Genomic DNA, 8,418 nt, shown 5'->3' on the forward strand with positions numbered 1-8,418 from the left:
ATTGACTTTGTTAAAAAAATTGTCGGAAGAGACAGTAACAGATTATATCATTCAGGCAGAAAAGGCAGTAACAGCTTTGAGAAACTCGAAGGAAGCTTGATGGACTAATAATAGCTATGATTCTGAAGGGTCTGCCTGAATCATACAAACCTTAAGCTATTCATGTTACACGGAATAAAAATGATATAACATTCACCCAATTCAAGATCAAATTACAAAGTTATGAAAAGACAGAGAAATTTAATGCTAAACCAAAATCAGACAACATAATGAAGGTAGAAGTCTCTCCAAGGACTATTACATGTTACGAATGCAGTAACGCAGGACACATAGTGAGCAAATGTCCCAAAAAGACAGCTGCGAAGTGATGCAGTTACCATCGGAGTTTGACATGCTGTGACAAGACTTTCAGGAGACAAAACCCCAAAGATAAAGCAAAACAGGCCATAGAAGGAGAAGGGCACAAGAAAGAACAACATACATACGCCACATTTAAATCAGTCAGAGCATTCTACTGAATTCAACAGCGAGAAAGAGGTTAATGGTTGACTGTGGAGCAACATCCCACATCATAACAGAGGAGGACAAATTTGTCAGATTTGATGAGACTTTTGATCCAAAAGTGCATTATATGGAACTGGCTGATGGTGCAAGAAAGAACAACATCGCACTAAAATGAGACAATGCAGGGAAATACATACAGAACAGCGGAAGAAAATACATCAAAACCACTTTAGAGAAGGCTCTGTTTATACCATCGTATCCACAAAGCCTATTTTCAGTGAAAGCGTCTACAACTAACAGTGCCAATGTGAAGTTCAAAGAGGGACAGGAAAAGTTGATGCATAAAGATGGAACATGTGTCTCCCACATAGACTAGCATAAGAGACTTTAATACCTGAGGACAGTAAATCAACAGAAACTGTGTAATGATGGTTTTATTAATGACATAGCAGGTTGAGATAAAATCAGTTTATCTTGTGATATTAAGATATGACATGAATTGTAGTGCACTGTAATGTTCATGATGTATTGAAGCTGATGTTTATTGTTAATGGGATGAAAATCACAAATGATAAGACAAAAATTGACTGTGATGTGTATACAGTCGTGGCCAAAAATTTAGAGAATGACACAAATATTAGTTTTCACAAAGTTTGCTGCTTCAATATTTTTAGATCTTTTTGTTAGATGTTTCTATGGTATACTGAAGAATAATTACAAGCATTTCATAAGTTTCAAAGGCTTTTATTGACAATTAGATTAAGTTTATGCAAAGAGTCAATATTTGCAGTGTTAGCCCTTCTTTTCCAAGACCTCTGTAATTCATCCTGGCATGCTGTCAATCACCTTCTGGGCCAAATCCTGACTGATGGCAGTCAATTCTTGTATAATCAATGCTAGGAGTTTGTCAGAATTTGTGGGTTTTTGTTTGTCCACCCACCTCTTGAGGATTGACCACAAGTTTGCAGTGGGATTAAGGTCTGGGGAGTTTCCTGGCTATGGACCCAAACGTTTGATGTTTTGTTCCCCAAGCCACTTAGTTATCACCTTTGCCTTATGGCACAGTGCTCCATCCTCCTGGAAAAGGCATTGTTTATCAATAAACTGTTCTTGGATGGTTGGAAGAAGTTGCTCTCAGAGGATGTTTTGGTACCATTCTTTATTCATGGCTGTGTTCTTAGGCAAAATTGTGAGTGAGCCTACTCCCTTGGCTGAGAAGCAACCCCACACATGAATGGTCTCAGGATTCTTTACTGTTGGCATGACACAGGAGTGATGGTAGCATTCACCTTTTCTTCTCCGGACAACTTTTATTTTGGATGACCCAAACAATCAGGAAGGGGATTTGTCAGAGAAAATGACTTTACCCCAGTCCAGTCCCTATACATTTTGCAGAATATCAGTCTGTCCCTGATGTTTTCTTGGAGAGAAGTGGGTTCTTTGCTATCCTTCTTGACACCAGGCCATCCTTCAAAAGTCTTCACATCACTGTGCATGCAGATGTACTCACACCTACCTGCTGCCATTCCTGAGCAAGCTCTGCACTAGTAGTGCCCCGATCCCACAGCTGAAATAACTTTAGGAGACGGTCCTGGCACTTGCTGGACCTTCTTGGGCACCCTGAAACCTTCTTCATAACATCAATGGAAATTTTTTTGGGGATTAAGTTAATTTTCATGGCAAGAAGGACTTTGCAACTAATTGCAATTCATCTAATCACTCTTCATAACATTCTGGAGTATATGCAAATTGCCATCATAAAAACTGAGGCAACAAACTTTGTGATAATTAATATTTGTGTCATTCTCAAAGCTTTTGGGAAAATTTGTCACCAATAGAAATATGAAACCTGATGCTAAAGTTTGTGTGCCCATAGAGCTGGTACATACTCATTTAGCATGTCCAATTGATCTAGTTGCTGTTGATGGATTTGGATGTGTAGTGTTATTTACAGATGACCCCTCAGGGGCAGTGTTTGTCTACTTCATTAAAAACAAATCAGAAACAGTTCTCTTGGCAAACAGAGGTGAACGTGGTCACAGGAAGTTGGCTGACAGATGGGACTCTACACTGTACACTGTGGTCTCTAAAGATTCAAAGTGCCATACATACCACATCAAAAACACCATCAATGTACAGGAGAAGATTGTTCATAGGAATTTGATCTTGCAAGCTAGCTTCTTGCCAGTGTTAATCGAACAGGAAGTGGAGCCTTCCTTTGATAGTGGCTCTGAACCAAGTTGGGACCAGTGTGATGTGGATAGAACTGCCTCTGTGACTGGATCAGAGTTTGACCCTATAGAGCATACTGCCAGTTGGGTAGCAGAAACTTTAGTTCCTCCAGAAACAGAATGTGCATCATCTGAACCTCCTGAAGTATCCGCTGACAATGTTGTGCCAGAGGCTGACAACTCCCAAGCAGACAGTAGTGATAGTCATGCTGGACCGTGTGCTGAGAATCACAGTGTTGGGGTTGAGACAAACAGGGCCAACAACAGTGAAACGGATAGTATGCATGGTGCAGAAGTGCCAGATCTGAACCACAGTCATCCTGAGGATCAAGTAGCTAGAAGATCAATGTCTGAAACCACTTTGAGACACAATAGAGCACCAAGTAACACAGTAGGGCACATCAGAACAAGAGTAGGAAGGATAGTAAAAACAGTTAACAGATTGATTCAGAACATGACGCAGAGAAACAAACAAGCTAGTGGTGGTGTTAGTGGGTTAGCCAAAACTTTATTTTTGTGAACAACCGTCAGTTATCCTATTGGAATAGTTCTAAGTTAATTAGCAATGTGTATAATATGTATAATTCCATTAAGTAAGTTCAATGTTGGAGTAACAGTCATTTATTCATTAGGATGAGATTGTGTATAAGGCACTTTCTTACGCAATTGAACATTGGAAGTCTGGCCAGCTTCCTTTTGACACTTTCCCTTTTGGTTGGGAGACGGTTTTGTCGCACATAAGAATACTGTGATGTACTGTGAGAAAATAATGTCATGCTATGTTATGTTACTGTTATTTAGAACTCTGCCATTGCTTGACCCTCAGTGTTTTGAGAAGTTCAGGGGGGAGTATGTGGCTGAGTTAGTTTGTTTTATTGTGAACATTCTCAAAACTTTTTTTATATACTGAAATTCTTCTGTTTTATACACTGCTCATAAAAATTAAAGGAACACTTTAAAGAAACACATTAGATACATCAGATCTCAATATGAAGTTGGATATCTATACAAATAACGACAGGGCAATGTCTTAGGAACAAAAGGATGCCAAGTCTTTTAATGGAAATAAAAGTTTTCTGCCTACAGAGGGCTCAATTGTGTAGACACCCTAAAATCAGAGTGAAATGAAGATGTGGCAGGCTAGTCCATTTTTTCAAAAACTTAATTTCTGCTACTCAAAATGCTTTTCAGTATCTTGTGTGGCCCCCACGAGCTTGTATGCATGCTTGACAACGTTGGGGCATGCTCCTAATGAGACGACGGATGGTGTCTTGTGGCATTTCCTCCCAGATCTGTATGAGGGCATCCCTGAGCTGTTGTACAGTCTGAGGAGCAACCTGGCGGTGCCTAATGGACCGAAACATAATGTCCCACAGATGTTCTATTGGGTTTAAGTCAGGGGATCGTGAAGGCCATTCAATTGTTTCAACTCCTTCATCCTCCAGGTACTGCCTGCATACTCTTGCCACATGAGGCCGGGCATTGTCGTGCATTAGGAGGAAACCAGGACCTACTGCACCAGCGTAGGGTCTGACAATGGGTTCAAGGATTTCATCTCGATACCTTATGGCAGTCAGAGCACCATTTCCTACGCAGTAGATGTCTGTGTGTCCCTCCATGGATATGCCTCCGCAGACCATCACTGACCCACCACCAAACCTGTCATGTTGAACGACGTTGCAGGCAGCATATCGTTCTCCTTGTCTTTTCCAGACTCTTTCACGTCTATCACAGCTGCTCAGGGTGAACCTGCTCGTCTGTAAAAGTACAGGGTGCCAGTGGCGGACTTGCCAATTCTGGTGTTCTTGAGCAAATGCCAGTCGAGCTCCACGGTGCTGGGCAGTGAGCACAGGTCCCACTACAGGACGTCAGGCCCTCAGGCCATCTTCATGAAGTCTGTTCCTGATTGTTTGGGTAGAGACATTCACACCAGTGGCCCTCTGGAGGTCATTCTGTAGGGCACGAGCAGTGCTCAGCCTGTTCCGCCTTGCACAAAGGAGCAGGTATTGGTCCTGCTGATGGGTTGAGGACCTTCTACGGCCCTGTCCAGCTCTCCGAGAATAACAGCCAGTCTCCTGAAATCTCCTCCATGTTCTGGAGATTGTGCTGGGAGACACATTAAACCTTCTTGCTGCAGCACGTGTGGATGTGCCATCCTGGAGAAGTTGGACAACCTGTGCAACTTCTGTAGGGTTAAGGAATCGCCTCATACTGCCAGTAGAGATGATTACTCAAGCCAAAACTAGCACGAGTGGAAAACCAGCCAAAAAAGATCAAGAGGGAGAAACTTGAAATGACCTCCACATTTAAAACCAGTCCTGTTTTGAGGGTTTTCTAATTGTTGCCACTTTAGTGCACCTGTCGTTAAGTCCATGAACACCAATACAGCTGAAAGTGATTAACAATGACCTCAGCTGCTTAACCAACCAGAAAATTATCAGACAGGTTTAATTGATGTCATGCCAGGCCCAATAAAAAAGTGTTCCTTTAATTTTTGTGAGCAGTATATATATTGTAAATTTTGTTTAATATGAATGTAATTATTGTATCTGTTGTATATAGTTCCTATTTGTCTGTTGTAACGGGGGGTGGCTTTAATTAATGTAACCCCCACGGGACGCGCATGTGACGTACAGCAGACTCCTGGCAAAAGCTGCATGACGCTTTAGCAGGAGACGGAGAGCGCCTGACGTTACATGTGCTGACTGTGCCCTTTACTGCTTGTCTTGTAGAAAAAAGCTGGATGACGCTTTTGTAGAATAAACGGCAGAATTCGAATATTGCTGTGTCTGTCTTCTTCCAAATCACCAGCAGCCATTCTAAAGCCGCTACACTGGCAACAGAGAAATTCCTGGCAGATTGTGCACCCTAAGATGAAGTCAAATGGATAAGGTCTGCTAATGGTACTGAGTACATGGGAGAAACTTTTCAATCACTCCTGAGGAATAAAGGTATTAGACATGAGACCTCATCCCCTTATTCTCCCCATCATAATGGCACAACAGAACGGTACTGGAGATCCCTTTAATGATATGGGCAGATGTCTGCTGATAGGAAAGGGATTACCTAAAACTTTGTGGCCATATGCTGTCCAGAATGCTGCACACGTCCGTAATTGGCACAACAGCAACCAAACTAAAAATACACCTTTATGCTAACAGGGAAAAAGCCTGACCTGTCCAAAATGTGGATATTTGGGTCAGATTGTTATGCATACAAGCATGATCGTTATTCAGAAACATGATCAAGCATGATCGTTATTCAGAATATGTATATAATCGAGATAGTAGCAGAAATCAAAACAGGGGGAGTCAAAAAGAGGATGAGACAGATAACTCACAAAAAAATATGGTAGAGAATTCTGCCCCAAACCTGAATCACATTCAAAACTATCGCTACCCAAGAAGGGAGAGAAAGGCTCCAAAACATTTAAGCAATTATGTACCTGATTTTGAAGAAGACTCAGTTAATGTCACAATTGACTTCTGCTAAAGCATGATATGTGGTACTACCCAAACTTACAGAGAGGCCGTAAATTTTTCCAAATTACAAGGGTGGGTACGTGCAATAGAGGAAGAATTCCAATCGCTTAAAGAAAATGACACATTCAAGTTAACCACCTTACCTGAAGATAGAGATACAGTGGGAATAGATAGATGGGTTTATGCCATAAAAGAAAATGGACAGGGTCCAAAAATCTTTAAGCCAAGGTATATGTTGCTAAAGGCTACAGTCAAGTGGAGGTAACAGATTATCAAGAAACTTTCTCTCCTACAGCCAGCAACACATCAGTATGAGCATTATTGCAGTTAGCAGTACAGAATAAGCTTACAGTTTACCAAATGGACATTAAAAGAGCATACTTACATGCCCCAATTGATGCTGAAAGATGCTGATGCGCTTCACTGCCCATAGAGTTTTAATGATAAATGAATGTTACTTTATTAAATTTCTCAAAGTATTTAAACTAAAGCTTCTTTATATACCACATTTTTATTTTGTCCTGTCCATGTCAAAATGTATAAATTGTCCCTGTGACTGACTCTTGAATATGCCACATAAAACTGGCTGTGTGAAAGGCAAGACCTGCACAAGTCAATGCCAGCAACCGATACAGTACAGTTTGCCCTTGAGTTTAGTTTATACAGGTAGTTAAAGCAAAGCAAACGCTTATAGGGAATTTTGCACAACTAGTTATTACTGAGGCATCCATAATATTGGATTGCAATGCAGTCACTCTCAAATGGATACAGTTATAAAGTTTCAGAGCATTTAGATTTTATAACAACATTATTGGTGTACCAACTTTAAGAAACAGTTTATTAGAAGCCATTCTGGGAGGATTAGGGCATTTAAAAAATTCAACAGGATAATGAACTGCTTCTTCATGATTTAAAACAGAATTGATAGAAACATATATATATATAGTTTTTTTAAATCACAGTGTAGTTTGTCAAGCAGATAATCGTTTCATCAGTGGTATTGTTTTTAGGTGATAGTATGGCTCTTTAACATAACCACAAAGAATTTTTTTATGCAAACGTATAATCTCCGGGTGAAGTTTCTCAGCCAGTTCTTCAACGGAGCTGACCAAGTTTCCAAGGTTGTTCAGAATTTCAGTACCTCCATTGGTACTGCACCAGCTAAACAATCTCCCTTCAACTGAACTCTCATATTAATCATAAGAGTTAATTTGTGGATTTTACACCATATAAAGGATGACTTTGTGGATGCTCTCACCTCATCTGCCATAGTACCTCTTTGAATTACTGGAACAGTTTGTCGAAAATAGCCTGAAAACAGAACAGTCACTCCACCTATTAATTTATCATTGTCTCTTATGTCCTTAAGCATTCTTTTCAGAGTTTCTACTCCCCATTTGTTGGAGATAATGCACTCATCCCAAATAATAACCACACAAGCTTTTAAAAGTTGAGCTAGAGAAGTTCCTTCCTTGACATTGCATATAGGAGCTTAACTGTAAGTTAGGTTTAATGGCAACTTAAAAGCTGAATTAGCACTATTTTATAATCTGATCTAATGTAAGTCAATATTAAAATAATTAAAAAGGTTGTACTTGTTACCCCATTGCATCCAGAAAGAATATTTTTCCCTGATTCTTGTAGACACTTTCCAATATTTCATCATAAACTTTTTTCTGATTGTTCACTAAACGAATGTGAATAATGTGATTTGTATCCTCTGTCTGAGTGTCCAAGCTTACAAAGAGTACAAGATTGAAGATTAGCTTGGGTGTGGTGGGGGAGTAGTAGGGCCATTGTTAGCATCAGGCCGTAATCCTGCCACCTCTGTGAAGTGCTGAGGAATATTTTAGTGAAAGTATATTTTACACTGGTGGGTCTGGTTGTGTGACCACACACAGAGTGCATTCCTCCCTAATCCCATTGGCCTCGGATGTTGGCTAGTGGCAGTGGCCGCAGTGTGTGGAGATCACTGACATCTTCTTGTCAATACTTCAAAGCAAATTATTTCTTCTTTATTATGTACTAGCAAAATACCCGCGCTTCGCAGCGGAGAAGTAGTGTGTTAAAGAAGTTATGAAAAAGAATAGGAAACATTTTAAAAATAACGTAACATGATTGTCATTGTAATTGTTTTCTCACTGTTATGAGTGTTGCTGTCATCAAGGATTTGATTATCATTATTTCTTTCAATCAGGTTC

This window comes from Polypterus senegalus, chromosome 4 (genome assembly GCF_016835505.1).
Source record: "Polypterus senegalus isolate Bchr_013 chromosome 4, ASM1683550v1, whole genome shotgun sequence".
Lineage (NCBI taxonomy): Eukaryota > Metazoa > Chordata > Cladistia > Polypteriformes > Polypteridae > Polypterus > Polypterus senegalus.